The sequence below is a fragment of the Stegostoma tigrinum genome, chromosome 13, assembly GCF_030684315.1.
Source record: "Stegostoma tigrinum isolate sSteTig4 chromosome 13, sSteTig4.hap1, whole genome shotgun sequence".
NCBI lineage: Eukaryota > Metazoa > Chordata > Chondrichthyes > Orectolobiformes > Stegostomatidae > Stegostoma > Stegostoma tigrinum.
In genome coordinates, this window is record NC_081366.1 from 57,184,883 (window position 1) to 57,212,637 (window position 27,755).

Sequence of the window (27,755 nt, forward strand, 5' to 3'; positions counted from 1 at the left end):
GCCTCATGGGAATCTCTGGTTCAAAACCAGCCAAGCTGAAGAAATATCACAGTGTTGCCAATTATATCTGATAGGCCCAAATAGAGGTTTAGTATTAGTAGTAGAAAGAAGATATAGAAAAAAAAGGGCACTTTACCCACCTACCTCAACAAATACTATTGAATCCATTTGTGGCAGAGTGTATGGATCCAGTTTTGGACTAACTAGTCACCTCAAGATCCAAAACTACAGAGTGGAAGAAAACCATTCTCCATCCTGAGGGTCACCTAAAGCGAAAAAATAGATATGTGCATATCTCTTAAAGCTAAAATTTGTAGTACTCGTTGCTCACCATGTGTTGTATGAGCAGTCAAATCAAATGTGCAATGCCACTCACCACGCTGTATAAGGCAGCTAAATATATCCACAATACTGCCTTTTATTGTCATTAAGTTGAGTCTACTCCTTGCCATGGAGTTGGTTTGCTGCCACCATTTTCTTTAAGTGTGTTTAGTCCAGTATGGTAGAGCAAAATCACTTAATAGCCCAACTAGAACATGTTGCTGTCTTGAACAAGAAGTAGTTTATACCATGTTAACAGCTCGTTACAAACATGACAACATCAATATGCTACATTGATATAGTTACAAAAACTTAAGAGTACTTGGATAGTAGATCATACTCCTTAAAGATCTTAAGCTGTTCTGCCCACAGTTCCACATGACATCACCATCATCATCATGGGTAGTGCTTAAGAAGTGCTTGGCTATTAAACTTTTCAGACCCTTACAGTCTTCTACAACATCTTTCTCATTTAAACTTTTTGATCATGGATGCAATAAATTACATACTTTGTGACAATTTGCTAATTTCACTCCTGTAGGGTGGATTTAATTTTCAGAATTTGACCCAGTCTTGGGTTTCCAAACCATCAGAAATAGTTTTGTTCAATTTATTTTGTCAATTCCTTTTAATATCTTTCAAACTTGATTCAACAGACACTTAACCTTGTAAATCCTGGGAATATAACCCTTGTTTGTTTCATTGTTCCTCTTACCTCTAAAACCAGATATCAATCAGTTATGTTTTTATTGCCCTCTTCAAGAACAATGTAGTCTTCCTCATTGGTGGTACCAAGAACTGCTGACAGTTAGAGTTAAATTGTTACTTGTTGATTGTAAAGTGACTATCAGGAGTTTTTTTTGTTTCAATTCTCCTTGAGAACAGATTGTGAGGCGAGAGGCAGGTTATACCAGTTTTCACATTTCTTTAACAGATTAAGAGGTGAGGCGAGCTTCTCTGAGGGTTTTGGTTTAAATTACCAAAGAAGTGTCGACCCTTGCTTTGTAACGGGCAGGGGGCTCAAGTCTGGGATCAGGCCAGTTTGCGTATGGGATCTGAATGGATTATGATAGATTTGAACAGTTCTGAGATACAAGAGGTCCCAGTAGATTTAAACAGACTTGTGGATTAGTGTGCTAGATCTTCAAATAAAACTTAGGTGAGAAGTGGAAAATTTGTGTAATTTCAGTTACTTGTGGTTGGCTAAATCAAAAGTTGGGGGAAGTGGTTTTTATCATTGTTGAATGGGTTCTAAGAGTTTGAGGATACTTCCCAAATTTACCAAGAAAGTTTAGAAAGACAGAGGAAGGATATACTTTTAGACTTAACAAACAGACTAGAAGTGGGTTTAACTAGGGATAAGAAGAAAGCTGAAATTGCAAAGGAGTTGGCAAAGTATTCAGGAATACCAGAGAAATAGGCAAATGCAGTAGAGTTAGAAGAAATTAAATTGCAAATTAAATGAATGGAGTGAGAAGATAAAGAAAGAGAAAAAAGATTGCGAGCTGAGGAAAAAGAAAGGAAAAGAAGAGTCCTAGAAGAAGAAAAAGAAAAAGAGAGAGACTTTGAATTTCAAAAGTTGACAATTAGACAGGACAGTCAAGTAAAATAGATGGCGATGAAGGTAGAAGATAGATTTAGTTAGGAGGAGTGATGATGAGCAAACTCACTATAGCCAAAGGCCTAGTAGGGATATATACAAATTATTCAAAACATTACCAAAATTTGATGAAAAAGAGGTAGAAGCCTCTTTCAATTCATTTGAGAAGTTGGCAAAACAGATAAACTGGCCAGAGGATATGTGGGTAATATTAATTCAGACCAAATTGGTAAGCAGGACTAGTGAAGTGTTTGCAGTACTGTCAGATGAGTGCCATGAGAATACGAAGAAGTTAAAACAGGCTATTTTGAGTGCCTATGAATTGGTACCAGAAGCATATAGACAATGGTTCAGAAATATAAGGAAGGACTGTACTGTGTACAGTTCTGGTCGCCACATTACCAAAAGGATGTGGATGCTTTGGAGAGGGTGCAGAGGAGGTTCACCAGGATGTTGCCTGGTATGGAGGGTGCTAGCTATGAAGAGAGGTTGAATAGACTAGGATTATTTTCATTAGAAAGACGGAGATTGAGGGGGCCCTGACTGAGGTCTACAAAATCATGAGGGGTATAGACAGGGTGGATAGCAAAAAGCTTTTTCCCAGAATGGGGGACTCAATTACTCGGAGTCATGAGTTCAAAATGAGAGGAGGAAAGTTTAAGGGAGATATGCGTGGAAAGTCCTTTACACAGAGGGTGGTGGGTGCCTGGAATGCGTTGCTAGCGGAGGTGGTAGACACAGACACGTTAGCGTCTTTTAAGATATATTTGGACAGGTACATGGATGGGCAGGGAGCAAATGGACACAGACTGTTAGAAAATAGATGTCAGGTTAGACAGAGGATCTTGATCGGCGCAGGCTTGGTGGGCCGAAGGGCCTGTTCCTGTGCTGTAAGTTTCTTTGTTTCTTTGAGCCAGGTCAGAGTTATGTCAAATTTGAATGAATATAACATAGCAACTTTGATAGATGGGTGAGAGCATTAAAGATAGAAAAGACTGGCCAGGCTGGATAGTAAGATAGTGCCTGATCTTTTCAAAGACTTCACCTCAGTGGGTAAGATTTACTCAGGTAGATCAACGGGATCAGATAAAGAAGTTACAATATTGAGGCCTATGGGAGCTGGCGAGTCTGTAGATAGATGACTTAGTGATCTTTAGCTATTCGTGGACAGATCACATGGCATATTTGGCAGAGGTCTTTGAAAGAGTACAGAAGGCAAAGTTGGTCATAAATGTGGCAAAGACAGAATTCATGTCAGCAGAAGTGTCATTCTTAGGACACAACATTGGGCATGGATGAAAGACATTGAGGAATGTGAAGATCAAAGAATCACAATCAAAGAATTTCCAAGACCATTCTCAAAGAAGGAAGTACTGTGATTTTTGGAACTGAGCGGATTCTACATGAAATTTGTACCAAACTTTATTAGTATGGCGCCACCAAAAATGGATTTGCTCAAAAGAACATGAAATTCCAGCTGGCAGAACAATGCCAGGATGGATTTGAGAATTTAAATGCAGTGTTAACTACTGCACCGGTTTTAGCCATGCCCAATTTCTTGAAACCCTTTAAATTCACCATCAACCAATCTATGTAGGGGTTGGAGCTATGTTGTTACCAGAGGATGATTGTGGAATTGAAAGGCCAATTGGTTATTTTTCAAAGAAACTCAACATCCACCTGTTAAAATATTCAACCATTGAAAATGAGTTGTTGAGGTAGTTATTGGCCTTACAATATTTTAATGTTAATGCTGCCAACAATGCATTGAAAATGCTTATTTGCACTAATCACAACACTTTGACATTTTTGGAAAGATTTAAAGAATACCAGACTATTTTATTACTGTCTTATGTTAGAAGCACTTAATTTAGAGATTGTACATGTTGCAAGTCATGAAAATGTAATTGTGGGTTTAAAAGGAAAATGTGAAAATAAGATAAAAATCTTAGTGCTTTATATATATATATATATATATATATATATACATGTGTGTGTGTGTGTGTGTGTGTGTGTGTGTTTAAAATTGGTATGAAATGTGTAACTCTAGATTAATGACCTATCACAGAAAAAGAATAAGCCATCTTTTCATAATGGTTCATTATTTCTTAAGGGGGGATGGGCGTGGTTGGGTTTAATACTTGTGATTTGGAAGGCAGATGTTAGAGTTTGTTTGTAAAATCAGAGGGGGTAAGAGGGTAACAGTCTGTGGCCCCTTTTAAAAGATGATGTGCTTTTCTAGGCTTAGAGATTTAATAAAATGTCTGCAGATGCACAGAGAGTTCTCAAAATTGAATCATTCGTATCAAAGGCAGTATGATTAGAAAATAAAACAGCCTTATTTTGTTAGTAAGGCAACCAGTTTGAATAAATGTGATGGTTTTGACAACTTAGGACAATCCTATTGTAAAAATTTGTAGGTCATCAAAGGTACAAAATAATATAGTATTTGAAAATTGGTGTGCATGTGAATTGCCATCTGAAGAGAAACTTGCTGACTCTCACAGATATCTTTAAGGTCTCAGAGTAAGCACTAACTAAATTAAGGTACGATGGCACTCTTAGCTAATATTACTGACACGGAAATTCAGTGGAGGAAAGTTTTACTGACTTGAGGACAGCAGAGAAGAACATTCTGGAAGACTTACCCTGACTGTAATTTCAAGAGATTAAGTTCTAATTTTTTTTATTAATTTGCTTGATAGAAGTGGTACCTGTACCTATTGGAACAACATGCCATTAGAATTTTGTTTTATTTGGGAAATTTTTAATAATTAAGAGGGAATTATTCTGCTTGTTGATAGTTCTGTTAATTTGTTTCCTGTTAGTGTTAGCTAAATAAATTGTTACTTGTTGATTGTAGAATGACTGTCAGAAGTTCATTTTATTTCAACTTTCCTTTGTCACAGATTAGGAAGTGAGAGACAGGTCATACCAATTTTCACATTTGCTTTGACAGGTTACGAGATGAGGTGAACTTTTCTAGGGTTTCAGTTTTAATTATCAGAGAAGAGTCAACCTTCACTACATAACACTTTGCTGAGGATACCAGGTAAAAATCAAATATATATGTATAACTAGGTCTCAAATTAATAGGTTAATGCCTCAATATTCTTTAAAGCTGCATGGTTATTTTTCCTGTGTGTACCAGACACACCCTCATTTTCACTCTCATTACGTATGTTTCTGTGTGTCAAATGTTACTTTGGTCTTACTTTTTGCTCAAGGTTCGTAGGTGATAAAATTCTTTTTCATTAAAAAGAATGTAATTGCATTCTTCAATTTAATTCTGTGAACAATGTTTTTAATTGACTTGTGATACAGCTGCACACTAAAATGAAACAAAAATATTTGTAGAGACCTCAATGAGAGCGATATTTTTTCTTATCTGTTTGCAACAAATTGCAGGAAAGCTTACTTACAAAGTGTACGATTGGTGGAATCTTCAGGATGATGACCATTCAGTGAGATCTATGGAATAACAGTATAGGGTAGAACAATGGGGAGCAAAAAATTGTAAAGTTTTTTTTCAATCGTGGTCTTGGATGTGATTCTGGCATTAGAATGCAACTATGTAGTGTGTGGAGAGAGACTCCAGTGTTGCAAGAGACAGAATTTACAGCAGTATTCCCAACAGACATTGAAATGTTTTAAAAATGAAATAAAGAATACAGGCTTGGAAGCAGAAGCCTTCACAACTTGTATGTTTTTTGTGGAAGCCAATAAACTCGAGGATAAACTGCAGTGGTAAAAACGAAAATAAATTAGACAGTTCCATAGAGTTCAGCATTTATTCTGTTTTATCAAAACAGCCTTCTCACACAGATGAATCTGTATTAAAAATCCCTGGCTAAAGTGAGGGTAGCTGCTGAATGGTTTGAACAGTGACTGGACAATACAGGGTGGAATCTCCCACAACTGGAAAAATAATGTTGAAAAAATTTAATAGTTTGAGTCACATGTTAATAGGTATGTAAACCAATCAATATTAATAATGCAGGCTGATAATTTTCAAAAAGTATCATTTCTGAAACTCCACAAAGAGGCAGCAAATACAGAACGAAACTTGTGAAAAGCAAGGAAAAAATATCTGTAGTTTGAATGATGCTTCCAAATTGCGGCATTTTTTTGATGAGATCTTTTACAAAAATTGGTTGTGTTTAACTAAAAGCAGATGTGGCAATGATCTCAACATTCTAAATTCAGAAGGGCTGACCTCATTTCTGCTTGCAGTGAAACCTATTTGGCACAGTTTTACCGATTCAATTAATGTATTTAACTCTATAATTTTAAAATCCAGGTGGAATGGATTCAAAGTACAAGCCCTGCCCTTTCATAAACACATGCAATGCAAATACCAACTGATACTTGTTTTATGTTGAAATGGAGTTAACATGTAGGTTAAGGCCAACATATTGTTAAATCTCAACTCAAATTCCTCTTGTTTAATACAAAACACACCCAGGACATAAGTACTTTTTAATGTGACAGTTTAAAAAATCAGTACTCGCAATGCAGAGCATGAATCCTAGAAAAAGCATGTACAGCCTTTAAAAAAAATCAGATGCCACAAAAATGAGAACCTAACCATCTACACAGAAGGATCTATCAAACGCCACCGCTTAAAAAGGTGTAACTCAGGCCAGTGACACAACTCTTAAAAATATTTTCGTTGTCAACCTAAGACCTTTTTCAGTGTCCTTAATTTCTAACTTGACAGTTTAATGTAAATCATGCCCAAATCTCAGTATTTGGTGACCCCAAAGCCAAGAGAGACATCATTCTTTGTGTCCAGATCGCGATAGCAATGCAGCCTTGACAGACACAGAAGGTTCCCTCACATGCTTAGGCAATACTCACAAAATCAGTACACTACCATGTCAAAACCAGGCACACAAGAACCAAATTCAAACCTGTCAATGGGCAGTGAAATTATAGTGCTCAAAAAAACACAAGAACTGCATATGCTGAAAATCAGAAACAAGAACTGAAATTGCTCAAAAAATTCAGCAGGTCAAGCAGCATCTGAGGAGACAAAGCAGAGCTAATCTTTTGGGTCCTGTGATTTTTCTTCAGAACTAATTGTAGCTAGGAAAGGAGAAAAGAAACTGCAGATGCTGGATTCCAAGTTAGGCAAATAGGAGACTGGAGGAACATAGCAGGCCATGCAGCATCTGGAGGAAAGGAGCAGTCAATATTTCAGGTATTACCCTTCAGGACTGGATATGGGGGAAAGGGGAGCTGCAGATAAAGGGAGGGGAGGGGTAGAGGCATAATGGTGGTGAAAGGTGAACACTCGTGGTAGGTATGACCTGGTTAGTCGATGGAGGGATGAAGCCAGCTGGTGGTTGGAAGGGAAGGTTAGAAGGTGGAATGGAAAGGAGGAGGTGGGGCTAGAAGGGGACATGCTCTTTTCCCACCTCTGTCATCTAGATAGCCCTCCACTGCGCCTCTTCCATTCACTGCTCCGCAGCTCTTAATCAATACCCCCCTCCAAATATAACAAAGATAGGGTCTCCCTTGTCCTCACTTTCCACCTTACCAGCCTCCGCATCCAATGTAGCAGCGTTAAACACTTGCACCAACTACAGTTAGAACCCACCACCCAGAACATCTTCCACTCGCCACCCCTCTCTACTTTCTGCAAGGACAGTTCCCTTTCTCACTTCTTAGTCCATGCCACGCTCCCCACTAACCACTCCAACCTGCCCAGTACCTTCCCCTGTAACCATAAAAGATGCAATGCCTATCCACACACCACCTCCCTCACCTCCGTTCAGGGTTCTAAACAGCTCTTCCAAGTGAGACAGAGCTTCACCTACATCTCCTCCAATCTAGTCTACTGTATCCAATGCTCCCAATGTAGTTTTCTCTATGTCGGTGAGACCAAACACAGACTATTTGACCGTTTCACTGAGCATTTTTGCCTGGCCTGACAGGGCCACCTAACCACCAAGTCACCAACCATTTCAACTTCTCGGCCCTCTCCCCCTCCAACATATCCACTCTCGGTGTCCTCCAGTATCACAGCAACTCAGAAAGAAAATTTGAAGAACAAAGCCTTATATTATGCCCGGCCACTTACAGGCCACAGGACTCAACATTGAGTTCTCCAATTTCAAATCACCTTACCACTCACCCCCCAACTCCCCTCCCAGTCCCACTTTCTCCCTTCCATTCCACCTCCTGACCCTCCCTTCCAGCCACCAACCGGATTCATCCCTCCCATTGACCAACCTGGTCATATCTACCCCGGTGTCCACCTATCACCATCATTCTGCCCCCACCCACCCTCTTTATCTGCAACTCCCCCTACACCCACATCGAGTCCTGAAAAAGAGAAATACCCGAAACATTGACTGCTCCTTTCCTCCAGATCATGCCTGGCCTGCTGTGTTCTTCCAGCCTTCTGTTTGTGTGGCTAGGAAAACTTTTGTCTCTGAAATGTCCACCTTCTTCTTCTACAGAAGATGCTCCACCACTGTGGTTGACAGGGATCTTAGTCGTGTCCAAACTATTTCCTGCACCTTGGCCCTCACTCTTTCTCTTCCTTCTCACAAAAGCCTGGCCCACATTTACCACTCCACCAGCAGCTGTATTGAAAGGATCATTAGCGACTATTACCACCATCTCCAGTGGGATACTACTCGCTGACACACACTTCCTTCTCCTCCCGTGTCAGCCTTCCACAGAGACCAATCCATCCATGACACTGTGATCCCCTCCTTCTTCACTCCCAGCAGCTCTCCACACCCCAATGGCACCTGCAGTCGCAGAAAATATAATATGGGTCGATATAGTGTGGAGCTGGAGGAACACAGCAGTTCAGGCAGCATCAGAAGAGCAGGAAAGTTGATGTTTCAGGTCAGGACCCTTCATCTGAACTACCTGTTTACCTCCTCGCTCTCACTATCCAAGGCCTCAGACACATGTTCCAGGTGAAGCAGTGATTTAATTGCACTTCACTCAATCTTATGTACGGTACTGATTGCAATATGGTCTCGTCCACATTGGCGAAATGAATGGTAGACTGGACAACTGCTTTACAGAACACCTATTTTCTGTCTACAAAAATAACCCTGAGCTTCTGGTTGCCTGCCACTTCAACAAAGCACCATTCTCCCTGGCCAACATCTCTGTCTCGGGCTTGCTGCAATGGTCCAGTGAAGCTCACCGTAAGCTGGAAGAACAGCATCACATTTTCTCCTTGGGGATTCCTGCAGCCTTTAGAGCTCAATATTGAGTTTAAAAATTTTGGGACCTGAGCACTTCTATCATGTCCTTACCCCTTACTCCATACACCAGGACTTGTCGTTACTTGGGCTGCCACCATAATCAACCCATTTTCAGCTACAAATGGTCTCCATTAGCAGTTATTGATTCTCCCCACGAACATGTACCTATTCCTTTGTTTGCTGTTCTCTCTCTCTAAGCTCCATCTTCACCTATTGTTTACTCTTCCCCTTTTTACCCCACTCCATCTTCAGCACATCCAACCTTTTCTTACCTACAAGTAGTTCCAAGAAAGTGTCATTGGACCTGAAACATTAACTCTGCTTTCTCTCTACAATGCTGCCAGACCTGCTGAGATTTTCCAGCAATTTCTGAAATTTAGTGCTATTGCACACCTCCTGCTGGGTAACTGAAAAACAATGTTGTGTGGCAGCCTGAGAATTAGTTAGATGTTAGATCATCTTCTCCATCAAGCATGCACAGACAAAATACCAAAGAGATTTTCTTCCTATGAATTAAAAATTGGCATTGGTTTCCACCATCCCTAAGTGCTTGATTTCTCATTTGTTTGTGTGCTATTTAAAACAATATATTTTCTAGCAGGAACAACAGATGTCTTGCATATTCTTAACCAAGCATGTATATTGTGGAAATTTTTCATGATGATGTTATCCATATCTAAACACCAGAAAGAGATTGCCAGGTTTTGTAAAGAGGTTGCTTTTTGGCAGTTTTCCTTGATCTTGCTGACAACCTTGCAAAACCCAGTGACATATTCACGCAACACTCATTCTTGGATGGACAGCTGCTTCTAGGTTTCGTCGACAGCTATGTCTTGCCAGCCAACATGTTCCCTCTCCAACCTACACAGGATGTAATGTTATCCATTGAAAGCCCTGTGCTGCATCTGTTATTGAATCAGAGTTCTATAAGTATTAAGAAATAAAGATGTATGGATTATTCTAAGGTCAGCTATGTCAAATTTTGTATTTGAAGATATTTAGTTAGTCATTCTGCACCTAAGGCAAATAGCATTTATTTGAAGATTACGAAATGTATATTAATAATAACATGTGCATGTAATTGTAGCCTCTTTTTGTGGCCATCATATGAGTAAAAAGGTTTAGATCCTCTGGTGATTACAATGTTATGAAGTGAATGGTGGTTAAATATATGCTAATCTTGGTCAGTTTGCAGTAACCCTTTTTTTAACTCGGGGGGTTACATGGTGAATCGACAAAGTGGACAAGACTCAGGGGAATGTCTAACACAAATTTGTTGAATATTTTACCAAGGACAGACAATGTTTGGCAGACTCTACTATTGTTCTTTAATTAAACTCTATCAGTTTCTTCACAGGACTCTTCAGGAAGTGGTTTTAAATCTCTAAGTAAAAGTCCTTCTGAGGATTCACTACACAGGTTCCTACCACTGTATTTGAACTGTTTATCTGAAATGACTGGTATTACCCATTTAATAAGGCTGGGATAGACTGTTCCTTGGTCTTTGAGGGTTGGCTGATGTTTCAGGATCTGCAGTTGTTAATTTGGCCATTCCCTCTTATATGAGGCTCGTTCTGTTCTTGCGGTCTCTCACTGAGAAAGTCTCTCTGGGAATGCCATTGATGAATGTGCAAAAGTGGAGAGAGCTACGGCTCCAGGTTGCTCCTGTCATCACTCTCTTCATGCCCTTTTTGAAGATTCTGTGGTGTTTTTCATAATAACATCAGACAGGGTAAGAAGATCCAAAGAGGCGACTAATTTTGATATTTGGAGGTTGTAGAATGTAGTTTTGATCTTCAACTGTCAAGTACTGTCATTGTCAAACTATTCCTCTGGCTTCCTACTAAGCTGGGTGCCACCAAGTCTCTGTAACATTCCTCTAACAATGCAGGTTCATTGGAGGTTCATTCTGAAACAATGCAGCCATTAGCAGCTGGCTAGGCAATTTCAGGCCTGTCTGGATTCAACAATAAGTTGATTGTCCAATGCATGGTTGCATGAATACTGTCTGTCCAGATCTGTGGTTTGCAAATTGCAAACCTGGCTGGGTTTAAACCTGACTCCGATCTTTTGAATTTTTGTCCATGCTAATAAGAAATGTAAATATCTTTGCAACAATCCTGACTTGTTTGATGAGTTGGTAGTAAATGAAATTGAGAGAATATGATTGGAGGATCGAAGTCTACCGAGTTCTGAAACATGTGAAAGAAATATCAGAACAACTTGACTGGAATGTATGTCTCTAATTTAAATGAATAGCGTTGATAAGAGGAATGCAATCACAGGGCGATACTCTTGAGGGTGGTTTGACGGAAATTTAGCGTTTGCTAAGAATAGATTTTGTAAGTTAAAACTGGGGTTAGTTTTTTTTTGGTAATGGGGGAGTTGACTTCATCGTCTTAGCCATGTTGCACCGCATTGAGGTAGCACACTGGATGTCATGCAGTGCTATTCCGAAATTGAGACAAAAGCTAGAGATTTATAAAAAGGACGGAAAATTCCTGAAGTTTACCTGTCTTTTGGACTCTGGTTGACAGAAAGCAAAGCCAGGTTTCTGTACTTAACAAGAATGACTGACTACTTAATGCAAATAAATAGGTTCTAACTGCAGATAAACAATTATGAACCATCGACATTGAACTCCACTAGTTAAAACTAACCGTCATTTATAAACTGCCCCTTTCACACACAGACAGCAAACAACATGGGTGATGGGAAAGATGGGAAAGACGAGAAAGGTAGTTCATTAGTCCCTATCTCACGAGATGGTCCTTTTTGTTTGTCAAGAATTACTGTTCCTTTGTTCTCCTTAGGTTACTGACTTGTGGAACGTCCAGGCTGGCTGGTTCACACTTACGAAGTGTCTGTCTAACTGGTTAAGAGTAACAGATTACAGCAACTGCTGAGAGAAAAAACAAACTGGTTTTCTTCAGCCTTCAGGTAGTTTTTACTGCAGCAAAAAGCAATGGCTGCTGGCTTTGTGGAGATCCAATGGCTTCTCCCTATCTTACACAAATCCATGGACTGTGCAGTGACTCAGGAACCAATCACAAAGTTGTTGGCAGGCAGAAGCCCTTGTCTCTGATAACTGGTCACTAATCCATAGACCAATCATCTGCTTGTTGTCAGCCAAAGCTCTCTTCGTATACTCTCCTTGGCTCTAGCTCATCTGTACACTTTCCCTGAGGTGCTTGAACAGCAGTGGAACAGCACTTAGAATAAGAGTCGGGTTACTTGCTTTTCAAAAGTATAGTAATCCTTCAACAAATAAGAGTGGCTCAGTAGCACTACTGCTGGCTGAGTGCTGAACCATATGGCTGCTTGTCTGTGTCACCAGTTGGTTGTGGGGTCTACTGAGGTGGAAAACATAGCTGGTTTTGTCCTCCATAATCCACTAATTACAGATGCATCTGCCCATGACAATAGCAGTAGGAATGGCAAGGCAGTCACAATGGAGACCATGTCCTGCCTTCACATTGAGGTTACTCTCCATTATGTTTGTGCTACTGCCATTATATTAACTGAGACAGACTTGAAAAGATCTAGCAATTCAACTAGGTAGCCATGAGGTACTATGGGTTATCAACCATACAATTGTATTGAACCACAATTATGACTTGGCATATCACCTACTGTATAACGAAATTGAGCCTGGCTCAATGAAGAATGCATGAAGGTCCTCAGTTCAGAGTCTCATTTGCAGCCTCAAACCTCTCAGTCCCAGCCAATTACTGCAAAAATTCTTTCAGTTAGTGGCCTGTGCCTAGCTGCCTTCAGCTGTTTCCTCAATGACCTGGCCTCCGTCCTAAGATCAGAAATGAGCCCCTTCCCTAATGATTGCGTGTTGTGTCATGGTTCACTGGGGTAGTGTGCTGGTAATCAAGCTCCACTATGCCAGGAATCATCACAAATCTGAAAATTTAAGTTAAACCACAAAATTACCCATGTTACATTGCTCATGTTAAAAGAGCATGGACACCAATTTTCCTTCCATTGTAATTAATAGATAATTTCTGATTAATCAAACATTAATTTTAAATAATGGTAAAAGTAGACAAGTTGAATTGCTAATCTGTAACTTTATGACTTAAACTCTGCCCCTTTCTTAAAATTCCAATGCCCTATAAACAGACACAGAGACAACACAAGGCACAAATAAAAGTTGGTGTGGAAGGAAACAAGTCAGCGCAGTTCTGGTACCATTCTGCATAGCAGATGTGACAAGACCTTTTTTCAGGCCTTTTGGATTCCTTCCAAATCTTTGCTGATGAAATGAGGTTTTGGTTGCACTAATTTTATGCCCACCTTTTGCTTTCAACAGGGTTGGGTGGCACGGTGGCTCAGTGATTAGCACTGTTGCCCCACAGCGCCAGGGACCTGAGTTCAATTCCACCCTTGGGCTACTGTCTGTGTGGAGTTTGTACATTCTCCCTGTGTCTGCATGGACTTCCTATGGGTGCTCTAGTTTCCTTCCATAGTTCAAAGATGTGCAGGCTAGGTGGAAAGGCCATGCTAAATTGCCTATAGTGCCTAGGGATGTTTGGGTTAGACCAGGGGAAATGCAGGGGTAGGAGAATGAGTCAGGGTGGGATGCTATTCAGAGGGTGGTATGGACTTGTTAGGCTGAATGGCCTAACATTGTAGGGATTCTATGAACCCTGGAGGTCATTGGTCACCCAACCATGTTAGGTTTAAATCACTTAGTTCCAAAATTAAATAAAGGAAGTTGCATCTTTTCTTATTGAACCTATTGAGTGTTTTCATTCATTTCTGTTTTCGATTCAAAGCTCCAGCATTGACAAAATTCAATTCCAGCATTCATTCTTTTATCAAATTCACCTTGCATATACCAATCACTAATTCAGTTAAGTTTAGGATGATTCCACAATAGTTTGATTTTCTAACTCTTGTCGAGCACACAACTCCCTGATCAGCAGAATAATACAAATTTAATTGACAACGTTGTGTCAGTTACTTTCCAGAACATCTCAGTCCACATTTATGAAACATCAAATTCAACATTGCCAGAGCAGGAAGACATGATTGTGTCTTTTTATTGACCATGTGTTTGCAAGATTCATCCCGAATTATAGTTGTAAACAACACAACAGTGAAGGTTAACAAAAACAGAAATTGTTGGAAAAGTTCAGCAGGTCTAGCAGCATCTGTGGAGAGAAATCAGAATTAATGTTTTGGGTCGAGCAACTCTTCCTCAGAATTGATGGTAGCTGGGGAAACATTTCAGAAGATAAGGTGGGGGGTACGTGTAAGGAGTAAACGATAGGTGGGGATAGAGCCCAAACAGAGAGAAGAACAGTTGGGTAGGCAAAGTAATTGATAATAATCTGGCTAAGAAAATGATCAACTAGCATCAGACGGAGCAGGAAGATTCAATGAGATGCTTAATTTTGATATTTGGATCTATAAATGAGGACTGTTGGTGGCTAACAATGGGTGGTGTGTATAGCAGACTATGTGATAACAAGGCCTGGTCTGTGGGGTTGGGGTAAGGACATGGAAGATCTCAAGCCTTAAAGCTGTTGAACTCAATATTGAAAGCAGAAGGCTGCAAGGTCACCACGCAGCATGGTGATTCAGTGGTTAGCTGTGCTTCATCACAGCACCAGGGATCTGGGTTCTGTCCCAGCCTCCTAATGTCTGTGTGGGTTTCCTTTAGGTTTCCAAGATTCCTCCCACAGTTCAAAGATGTGCAGATTAGGTGGATTAGCCATGGAAAATGCAAGGTTACAGGAATAGGGTAGGGGGTGAGTGAGTCTGGGTGGATGCTCTTCAGAGAGTCAGAGTGGACTTGTTGAGCTGAATGGCCTATTTCCACACTGTAGGGATTCTATGATTCTCAGAAAATGAGCTGCTGAACTTCACTGGAGCACTGCAGCAAGCCTGAGACAGAGATGTTGACCAGGGTTGCAGGGTGGTATGTTGAATTGACAAGCAACTGGAAGCTCAGGGTATTTTTTGTGCACAGAATATAAGCGTTTTGAGAAGCAGTCACCCAGTCTACGCTTTGTTTCCCCAGTGTAAAGGAGGCCACATTGTGAGCAGCAAATGCAGTAGATTAGATTGTTTGAAGTGCAGGTAAAGCGCTGCATCATATAGAAGGTGTGTTTAGGCCCTTGGATGTTGAGGAGGGAGGAAGTAAGCGAACAGATGTTACACATTCTGTGGTGGGAGGAGAAGGTGCTGTGGGACTGTGAGGGATTGTTGGGAGTGAAGGAAGAGAGGAACACAGTGTCCTGGAGTAAATACACCCTGCAGAAGGATGACAAAAGAGAGGAAGGGAATATGTGTCTGGTGTTGGCATCTCACTGGATGTGGCATAAATCGTGGCTAATGATCCCCTGGATGTGGATGATTACGGGATGGTAGGTAAGGACAAGGTGGACACGACCGCTGTTGTTGGAGGGAAGAGAGGGTTAAGGACAGAAGTGTAAGAGATGGTTTAGATACTTGTATGGTTAACTAGATATTTAACAAATGTACAAAGGGTGATTTGAGCTTTGGAAGATCGGGAAAGCTGAGTGAGACTGTTTCAGCCCATTGTTCTACAGCTCTCCCTAATTTTAATTTCCATTAGCATCAATGGTTAATGAAAATCAGGAGAGATAGATAACAGGTAGCTGAATTGATATCATCTTGTCTACTTTATCTCCCAAAGTCAAAATGACCCCTGTGCGTCGTTTTATATGAATAGTTGCATTCATATAACTGTTGACATTTTGAATATACCACACAGTGTAAACACAATGTTTGGGCTTCAGAACAACACTGTTTCACGTGTTGAAGCACTGCTTTCTCCTGGAAGGGGTTCCATGATATAATTGGGTGATAAGCTACTGTTGTATTTGACTCTTCAAATCTGGTACCGCACATACACTTGGCCAGATTTGCTGAACAGTATTAGATTTCTGGACATGGAACGGAAGGTTCTAGTTTGTTGGTGAGGTTGACTAAGCGACTATTGGTGGCCAATGCCAAGTTTGCACACATTTCCAGCCATTGTAGAGGTGAAAACTCTGAGGTTTTAATGAAGGGGCATATTCTTGTTGACTGAATCCAGGAGATATGTGTTAGCAATGAGACTAGAAATGAGGATTTAGCTGACTACATTTGGCAGTTGAATGATTGAATCAAATCTCAATGGAATTTTAACTCTGACAGTTCCTTACACATTATGGAATCACTCTCAGTTATTCACATCCACTTTGTTTTTCTGTCGAGGATGCTGACAAAGAGCTATATTGTATTCAATTGACTCAGTTGTTAAAACTCTTGCTTGGTGAGTAATTTCTGATTTATTTCTGTACAAAGTCAGTTACTAAACAAGATATAATCATTTTTATTTCAAAACTGGAAATAATTTAGAGATTTAATTAGGTCACAAAGTAAAACAAAATGTCTTTATGTTGTATTATTACAGTAACAATGGAAATCATTAGGTTATTCATCAGTGTAGACAGGCTTTGGCATATACCTGGACGAACATTAGGGAAATGTCAGCTTGGCGCAACACTCTGATTTTGCTTGCCAGTGCACGTCTCCTAATATTAATGAAAGTGTATTTTGCAAGTTGTTCTGGAATTTTCTGGCTTGAAGCATGATAAAAAAAAACTTATCAGGTGGCATATTGAGAAGTGGTTGTAAATGGAATTGATTAAAGTTTGGCAGTAGTGAGTTGTGGTAATCCACAGGAATTAATACAGCGGCCACTGCTATTTGAAAATATTTTTAAATGACCTTGACAGGGAATAGTAGGCAAAAGGCCCCAGTTGATGTTACAAAAACTATGAGGAGTTCAATGCAATTCCAGAGCAATCTAGTGGCAGAACAGGTGAAGTGCACCTTACCATTAATAAAGGTAAACTGAGAAAGCAGAGAAATATTACAATAGGCATTCTTCAATATTTTGGATGATTTCTCTCTCTCTTACTTCTAATGCTGTAATTTTAGGTTTACTCATAGATAGGGTTTTTAAATGTTACAAGGTGAAATAACCTTGGCATTTAACCTATAATCCCTTCAGTTGTAATGACTAGAGCATATTGCGTTCTGATATTACAGTTGTTATGATCCCTGATGATGTTATTCAGGCTGAAATTTGGCTTAATAGATCATCTTTTGTTTTTTCTTTGCTTTTAATGAGGTGGTATTTCACTGAAAAGCAAACATAAAACACTGCAAAGTCTGTTTCAATAATTGAAAGAAGCTTCTTATGCAAAAGAAATGAATAAAAAAAAGAATAAACCAAACTATTTATATCCAATGCAGATGTAAAGAATTTGAAATGTGCAACAAAATACAATCCAGTCCCATTTATTTCGAAGAGACTACTTTAGAGTCCAAACACCAGAGAAAATTCCTTTCTATTTTATATGTATAGGGCTTGGCTTACCCCTGGTTTCAACACCCTATCATGAAAATCTGATCCTTTCTCCTTCTCGGCAAGATGGCAGCAGTGTAAGGTTAGTCACAGGAGCTCATCTGTTATGTTTGCTTTTCTTCTTCATTCTTCTTTACTCACTTTTTTTCTTTTAGTTCTTTTTCTTTCTTTCTCAATTTAACTTTTGGAGTGAACTCGATCACGGAGGCAGCAGCATCAATGGCAGCAACTGGGGGACTTTGACGGTCAGCCATGAAGTGACTGGTCATGGTCAGTGGCATCAGCACTTTATTGGTGTCTGGAGTGGTATGAGAGCAGGACTTTGCAGTGTGGCAACTAATGTGGCAATGGAGTGTGGCAGCATCTGGGGCCCAGAGTGAACACAGATGATGGCAGTGACGAGGTAACGGCCAATAGTGAAGGATGGTGGCAGTAGCAGTCAGTCGTGAAGAATGGCAGCAGCGACTGGGGCCAAAGTCTTTTGAGTGGTGACGAAACCTGTCTTGCCTGATGGAGGTCAGCAGTGGCGGTTGGCAGTGAAGGCAGCTGGTGAGCACAGGTGGGCTTTAGCCCATCACAGGTGAAAACATGCCTAAGGCAGGGGGACTCTTGGGGAGTAGCTTGGAGCATTTGCAGGTACATGGCTTAAGAAATTACTGTAATGTTTGACATTTTAATTTGATTTCCTTTTTTTCTCTACTTTTATATTAAGAAAAGGGGCGGCACGGCGGCTCAGTGGTTAGTACTGCAGCCTCACAGCGCCAGGGACCCGGGATCGATTCCAGCCTCGGGTAACTGTCTGTGTGGAGTTTGCACTTTCTCCCTGTGTCTGCGTGGGTTTCCTCCGGGTGCTCCGGTTTCCTCCCACAGTACAAAGATGTGCAGGCTAGGTGGATTGGCCATGCTAAATTGCCCAAAGTGTTCAGGGGTGTGTGGGTTATAGGGGGGATGGGTCTGGGTGGGATGTTTCAAGGGGCAGTGTGGACTTGCTGGGCCAAAGGGCCTGTTTCCACACAGTAGGGAATCTAATCTAAAAACTGTAATGCTGAGGTTTTTAAACTGATTTCTTTAATTTTCAACTTGTGTAACCAAGATTTTGTACCCAGGAACTTTGTACTTAAGATGGTACCATGTGTGGTGATATTGTACATTTTCCACTGTCTGCTTGTATCATGCACTTGAGTATACATGACCATAAAACCTAAATCTAATCTATAACTGAGCTTAGACTTTCTCAAATTCAAATAACTCCTTTACAGTTTTAATCAAACAGTTTTGGTTTGGAACTTCTAACTAAACTCCTTCCACTGAAATAACCTTTATCTTAATCGGCCACAATTATCTCCTTTCTCGGGAGAAACCAATTTTCCATCCAGATTCAGTGAAGACTTCTGCATAACTGGTCCAAACTGAATCCAAAACAGTTTGTTCCAAGTTATGAGTCTTATGCCGAGCCCCAAAAGAATCTTTTCTAGAAACTTTTGCCTTAAGCCTTATATACTACACCTTTGACTTTGTTCACTCATAAACTCATCCAAGGTAAACAAAATCCTATATCGCCTTCAGGAAGTATCTTTCCAATACTGTGTTTTAAAAGAAATCACCATGGCTGCTGAAATACTTATATCTTAATTGTTAAATTCCTTCAGACACACAGAAACCCATATGGCACTAGTTTATAATTTAAAATTTCAGAATAACCGTTATTAAAACAGATATATAAATCATACACATTACGTCACACTGTGCATTTAAATCTTCCCGCCTAAATGCCAGTGGAAGATTTCAAGCAAAGCAAAGATAGGCCAGGACCCAGTGGTATGTCCCAGGCACATTATTCTCAACAAAACACAAAATGAAATAGTAATGTTTTGAGTGAGCTGAAAAAATCTGTGTCAATGTAATGAGACAAAATATTTCACCTAAACTGCACTCCTAGCTCAGTTAGCAAAATGACCTTCTAGATTACAGCTGGTAAAGAGTTAGATGTTTCACACAATGTAATGATTGCCAGGCAACTAAGGCCTAAGAATTGAGTGATATTTATGCTTTCTTATAGGCATAAACTGAGAGTTAAACCATCTCATAGGATGAGCTAAACATTCTGCACCATGAACGATACATAATCACCATAAAAATCTCTTGCCTCAAAGATGTTCTTCAAGCAGATAGCTGGATTTAAGTAAGAGTTTAGATTTGACAGTGAGTGTACAGATGACTTTTGAGTTCTATCATAGCCTTGTGAGTTCTTTTACTGCATGGATGTCTGTTGTTGTGCAAGTGGTTGGTGGGTTGTTGGCCTAAGCAGCTATCCTCTCTTTCCATCTCTCTCTTTACTCACTCTCTGTGGCTGCTCTTGCTGATTCAAAGGTCTTGACATTATTTTTGATGATGGACCACCCCTTTGGCATCTGTTTCCCATGTCTCAGTTTTAATATGGCAAACCATGATGGAGGATACGTTTGAAATATTTTCTTTGACACTGTGTAAGTGGGCTGTCTGATGTAGCTCTGAGTGGAATCAAGCATTCCGAATACAAGTCCTGTCCACCTCAACTCTTATGAGATTGTTATGTCCTCTTGTGGAATTGTCATGTTTAGTCTTTTATCCTCACATTTGATTTCTAAGATCTTCCTAACCCAGTATTTTACTAGGGCCTTGATATTACAAGAAATTGTCCAAACTTCAGCATCACAGCGAAACGTGAGTAAAAATGGAAATGTATTATTTACCATGTTTGAGCAGCACATAAATTCAGCGGTGTACCTCTTCATCATAGTCAGCTTTTGAAGATACATGGGATTTGATATGTGGGAAGTGAGGGACATTTTTTTCAGCACTTCACCATGAGTCTCAATCGATGGTGTTGGATTTGATAGATTCGGTGTGCATTAGTAGAGGTTTATGGTATAAATAAACAGAAAATAGCAGAAGTACTAAGCAAGTTCTATAGCATTGGATGAGGGGAAAACAGAGTTAACATCTCAGGTCAAGGACCGTTTTTCAGATGGATTCTGAAGCAAAATGTGAGAGATAAAAACAAGATTGAAGTGATCTGAAAATATGCTGCAAGCATCAGGATAGGAGATATACCAACTTCACATACTTGATCAAAGATTTGGGATTGGAATTACTGTAGCAAAGGAGGGTGAAAATAAACTGATTATGCATTTGGAAATAGACCCGTGGGAATTTCCAGAAACAAGAATCTGCCTGTCTGCAATGACAGAATTAGAGGAAGACACCCGCATAAAATTACAAAGACTATTTGTTTCAAAACAGTGTATTAACTATCTTTCTTTCCAGGAACAATCCCATAGCGTAGAAAAGTGTCAAAACAAACAGTTACAGGTACATCATTTGAAATATTCTCTGAATTATTTCCAATGATAAGTTTTGAGACTGCTTGTCAAGTTCATATCTGGTTTAACTAGTACTAACCATTTTAAAGGCTGGTACGATGTGTGTCTGTCACAACCAAAGCAGAAGCATCAGGTGTCAGAAGCAACATTGAAACTCCCGGGTGACCTCCTCAGCAATGTTAATATTCATTCGCAGGATCTGGGTGCCACTGGCTAGGCTTGCATTTATTGTCTATCCATTATTGCAGTTAAGAGACAACCACATTGCTGTGAGTATGGAATCACACATCAGGTTAGGACAGAGGCCACATGCCATTCTTCAAACTAATTGTACTATATTCCAAAATCATATTTTCTGGTGCAAATCAGTCCTGCATTGCAGTGATTCAGCATGTTCTAATCATAACTTTATGCCAATCTCCAAGTTAAGTGCAGCCCATAGATCTGAACTGGCGGCTGTTAGTACCACACAAATGACAGGGTTTCATTATCACTGTTATATTGATGCTCTCCTTCCTCCTTGTTGGGCTGAGTAGATAACAGTTCCTGGATGTCTAAAGTCAAGAACCCAGATGGGAAAGGTCATTGTAACTAGAGTGAGCAGCAGAATGTCTGTGGTCACATTAAGAACAGGTCACTCATCACACCAGAATGCAGGATTTGGTTGAGCTAGATCTTAAGAGATATAAAGCAAGGAGATGCTGTTATCCTCAGTGTTCTCAGCCATTGCATACAGCGGGCTTCAACATTCCTGACACCATGACGTAGAGGGTCAACCTCATGGGAGCTCAGGTTTGTCTCCCATCAATTCTTTTCTGCATCCCTCTGTTGAATTCTGCAAGAGAAAGAATGGAATGTCAGTGCTTTGGAATACCGTATTTAAGTGAGATGTGGTTGAATATTTCAAGGTTTGTAGAGGTACTGAGATCCAGGTCTGAGGCTAGCAGTAGCAGATCTCTGAAGGTGAATATCTGTGAAGAAAATCTGAATACTGCTGAGGCTACAAATGTGAAACAGAAGTAGAAAATACTAGAAATATTTGAACAGGTCAAGCACTACCTGTGGAGATGGACAAAGTTAGTGGGCTGGATTGGATTTGATTATTGTAGGAAGAAGCCCAGCCAGCCACCATCAATTCCATCTCATAACACAGAGCACAGATGGACACTGAAAGCAGTAACCTGCCCTCCACATTTAATTGAACAAATAACTGTCAACTGAACTCGTTAAGAGCTCAATTGACACCACTATCATAATACAGGCAGGCAGAAGTGGTTGGCATCCTTAAAAAGTTTTGAATGTTGCAGGAAGGATGAAGGATACTAGCTTTGAAGGATATCCTGTGCTTATTGCACCCACACTATCTTCCACCACAGGAAATAATGCAGCTGTTTGTTTTCTCCCAGCAAGGATTTTCATAAACCATCTTTCACCTCACTCTTGTCTCTCCCTAAGGTTGTCAATTTCCCCTACTTACCACAGTCAAGGATTCCATTATGTTCTCAGGATAGTTTGTGGCCCTTGCAGTGGCCATTACCAATCTCTAGTGCCACCAGGATGTTTGTAGCAGGACATCTTACTAATGCAGTGAAAAACCCTAATCTATACCAATCTAGCCAGTCTGCCCAGAGTGGAAATCAATTCATTTTTTCAGATCAATGAAACTTCATCATAGAAGCATGGGACAATAGGTTTAAGCACCAAAACAGGTCAATCAAGGATCAAAGGAAAGTGAAAGGAGGGAGTATCCGGATGTTAGGAATGCATCCTAAATGGCTGGGTGTGGGGCTGTGAAGAGGATGTGGGGCTTTAGAAAGTATGGAAGACCAATGACATGGTGTGTAGAAGATGTTGAGTGGAGGCCAATTTATTAACCCACCAGCCCCTATTATATCATTAGGCTTGCAGATCCTGGGGGAGCTGATCTTCTGGACATCTGTTTCCATCACCTTCTGAGGCTAGTGTTTGAGGATCTCCGGCACCTCTCATGGGGCCATAGCTCCCCTTCCCTGTCCACTTAATCCATTGATCTGTCCAGGATGCCATATATTAGTCTGGATTTGGTGTTTATTTTTCAATAATTTCTAACACAGTAATTTAAATTTCCAATACTCTATTTAGATACAGACTACTTTTAAGAAAAAGCAGGCTGCTGGAGGCAGGCCAAGGTCAACGACAACATTAGCACTATCTGCTGTGAGTAAAGTTTTCTGAAGGGTCATCCAGTACCACAGGTCCAGGAACTTTGACCACAATCACACAGATGAACTATGCACACCAATTGTTCTCCCCAGCTTGAACGTCTATGTAAATAGGCAGGAATTATTCTCAACTCAATGAAAAATCAGGATCATCGAATTTCATGCCTATAGTTTTTAAGATGTGGTGGAAATATATTGTTTGTTAGTGTACTTTTATGCAAGTTGTAAGATTTCTCACATTAAATTCTTGTACCAAAAGGAGAAGTGATTTATCACTGTCATTCCCACGGCTTTTTTTATCTTTCCATATTACTTCTCCTTTGCTACAAACAAGACTGAAAAACCACATTTAAGCTTGATTCAGTGTCCAGCCACTGCCAGAAAATGCAATTATTCCCTGTAGCTTTAAACCAGTTTTGAGTGTCACTGCTAGATCCCCTACAAACTGCAAGTGTTTGAAGGAGGTCTTGAGCCCAATCCATTTCTGACTCAGAGCTGGAATTCCAATCACGGAGTTAACAGTCAAACATATGCGCAATGACGGATTATGAAAATTAGAAAAAGATTTTAAATGATATTAAACATTGCTGTGTAACATTGAATTGATATATTTTGTCTGATTATAATTTTGTCACAGAATTACAGTTCATATTTTATGTTTTAATATACTTTCACAGCAAGTTTGTTTATCATTTACATCAGAAACTAGTTCCTTTATTTATTGCACCAGCCAGATAATGTAGAAATACAAAAAAAACTCAACATGAACAAAAATGTGCTAAAGGAAAGCTTATTGAAAACCTTCCATCCTAGTCAATACTCGTGTTTATTTGTAACAAGTCACTACATGTTTTTGTGCAGCAGTTAAAGACAAAAAATATTTATGTCAGAAATGCAACTTCAGCATTTTTTATAGTGTTTTCTAGAATTAAGCTTTTATTTAAGGGGAAATAGAGTAAAATCTTCTTGAAAATGCCCTTCTGTTCGGTGTTAATGACAAGTTAACCTAAAATAAATTATTAATTGTATACGAGCCTTCTGACCAGTGCCTGTTTAATTTTGTAAATTATTACATTTTTAAACTGTGACTAATTTAAGCCATAAATCTATAAAATAAGTAATGGTGCGACAGAAGCAGGAGTAGACCACCACAACGCCCTGCTTCACTTTCTAATAAATCTTGACTGATCTTTTACATTAACTCTATTTTTCTGCCTATTCTGCTGTCCTTGAATCCTTTGGTGTCCAAAATGTATTTGTCCCACTCTTGAATATCCCCAAAAGCTATACATCCAAATAATCTGGAACGGAGAATTTCACAGATTCACAACTCTGAATGAAAAAGTGTCTACTCAGCTCAGTTACTAATCAAAGGCAATCACCCATATCAGTTTAATTATCTGAAAACTGGGGTTATACACATGGAACTGTAAATTATATGACCAGAAAGTAAGTTGTGATATACTAATATATAAGCGTGCAATTTATGATGCTAAATGTCAAGAAGTTTTAACTTGTCCTCTTGAATCAAATGATTTTAGTTTCACTTCAGCTTAGGGAGCATGCTTCCTGAATATTCTAACAATTACAAAGCAAAGCTACCTCAAATATCAGAAATAACTATTGCTTCAAAACCAAATGTTGTTGACTTATTTATTCATATTCGTTTTTCAACCTCTTTAATACGAAAGTAATTAAATCATAGAGTTACAGAAAGAGGTTATTTGGCTCAGACACAATCATCAAGAACCTCTGTTTTTTTTATAAAATCCCTAGTGTGGAAACAGGTCCTTTGACCCAACAAGTCCAGTCTGAACCTTACAGCATCCCACCCAGACTAATCCCTCTATATACCCACCTAATCTACACATCCCTGAACAGTACAGGCAATTTAGCTTGGCCGCTCCACCTAGCCTGCACGTCTTTGGACTGTGGGAGAAAACCAGACCACCTGGAGGAAACCCACGCAGACCCAGGGAGAATGTGCAAACTCCACACACACAGTCCCCCAAGGCTGGAATTGAACCTGGGTTTCTGGTGCTATGAGGCTGCAGTGCTAACCACTGAGCCACCATGTCGCCAATGAAACAAAACCTTGGAGGGCAGTCATTCCCTGAGACAATTCCCACGGTAATCAGCCAGAATAGATTTACCTGGTTTGAATTCAAATAAAAGATTGACAGTTACCTGTACCCTAGTGCATTCTCCAAAGTAATGCCTCTACGATTCTGAGTCCACCAGCTACCTCAGCAACACTGTCTTCTCATGCAGTAAGAATCGTGAATCTCTACAAAATCCGATATTCTGCCAATTCCTGCCTGACAAATATATGGCAAAAATCTTCAAAAGTCTGCCTATTTTGTTGGTAACACTTAAACATATTTATAAGTCGGATAAATTATTCAGAGATAGTTGATAAGTATCACATTACTTACCAAAGAATATAACTAAACAGGGATATTTATACCCTGTAACATTAATTGAATGATTACCTCAGTTTCATTAACTCATGCGAAAAATATTAAATAAATCATGAAATGAAAAAGGTCAGGCAAACTCCCCTATAAAACAATTTCTGAAATTTCAAAGGCAGATTCTAACACCCAAGGTCAAATATATTTTACAAAGTACTGACAAAACAAATTAACAGGAAATTTTACACACATTGTCTTAACCGTTTGTTGAAGTCTTAAATAATATCTTCTGCAGTTCTTTTGAGTTTGAAATGTTTCTGATGGTTCCGTGGTGGTATATAGATGGCAGATTAAGATCCTGGACTCTGAATCTAAGGATAGACATAAGCCAAAGAGTAATAGAGCCGTGGAATCACACCTCATGGAAACAGACTCTTCGGTCCATCTTGTCCATGCCAACTAAGCATTCCAAACCTAACTAATCCTATTGGCCTATATTCGGTCAGTATCCTTCTAAATCTTTCTGTTAATTTACCTGTCTAAATGTCTTTTAAACGTTGCAGCTGTGCCAGTCTCTACCACTTCCTGTTGCAGCTCATTCCATGCACGCACCACCCACTGTATGAAAACATTTTACCTGCGGTCCCTTTTAAATCTTTTCCCTCTCAACTAAAACCTACACTGTCTAGTTTTGGAGCCTCTGCTCTAGTGAAAAGACCTTGGCTAATCATCGTAACTGTGCTCCTCATGATTTTATAAACCTCTGTAAAGTGACCCCTTATATGTTACATTAACCCTCCTCCATTCCCATCTGTTATTCATTCCTAGTGTTTTTTCTTAATTTGTTGATGGGATGTGAGCATAACTAGCTAGGCCAGCATTTATTGCTCACCCCCCAACCTTTCTGGAGGAGGTGTTTTGTGCTTCCTTCTGGAATTACTGCAGTCCTTGGGGACAGGGGCAGTCATGGTGTTTTATTTATTACCTGGTGAAATGAACTCATGCTGCCTTTATTATTAGAATATTTGCTACAGTGCTCATTCTGGGTGCAGTGAGTTCAATAGAGCAACATGAACTGCTGAATTCAGGACCTGAACTTGAACTGTATCTTTGTATCAGAGATACTTAAAGCTACAGATGAGCCATATTTCGAATGGTGTTTGAGAAGCAGTCCCCAAAATACACTCAACTAATGTGTTTATGGCAATTTGTTACAATCTTTGTTTCTGAATAAGCCATCAAAGAGCAGTCAGCGAACAGGAGGGAAGAAAGACTGCAGTAAAAATAAAATGAGAGATCCAATTGTTGCAGAAAGAAAAGATGAGGGTTAATGAATGACAGTGCAGATGTGAGATCCTTGTGTATACAATTGATATCTTAAAAAGTGTATGAACACAAGATGAACTATTGATGGGCAAGCATGTTAAAATTGGGGTATTACGAAGTGTAAGTATGGACACACAAAGTAAATATTAATTAGTGCCTATTTTATGTTTTTTTCTATTTTTAGTATTGAATGACTCCATACGGGAATATTTCGTCGAGGACACAATGTATTTTTCACAACAGCTACTTGAAAAGTCATTATCCATTTGTCACATTCCTGTAAGCTAGAGAAATTTTTAAACCATGATCTGTTTAATTTGAAATCTCTGTCCAAGTTGGGATTCATCACATTGAGGATTAAATACTGTTATGATAATTGTCAATTTCTCATCTTATACATTCCCAGTTCTTTGTCCTGTTTCCCTTCAAGTCAAAATAATCTGTGGCAGGCAAGAGAGCCAAGAACCAGATTCATAATCTTGTAATGCAAGGGCAAAATGTTCCAGAGAATGGTTTACACCCGTTACTAAATATAAAGTAATGTGACTCACTAACATTAATTACAGACACATTCAATTTGTTCTTGCTAAGAATAAATATTGCTGTTCATGTATAGACACAATGTGAATGAAAATACTCTGCAATTTTTGAGGAAACAAGTGTTTCACATATCTTCCTTGTTGGAGAGCAAACTGCTTTTTTGCAGAGAACTGTAGAAGTGGAGGGTGGTGTGGTAGAGGAAGAAAGTTGGACAGTGAATATGGACTGTCAGTGACTTACGATTTTGCTTTTGATTCAAGAGGAGTTTTCCAATTACACCTAGCTTCATATTGAAACAAGCCCAAAACAAAACACCACTTCAAGACTGCAAATTAGGCTACCATAAACTCTGTGTGTT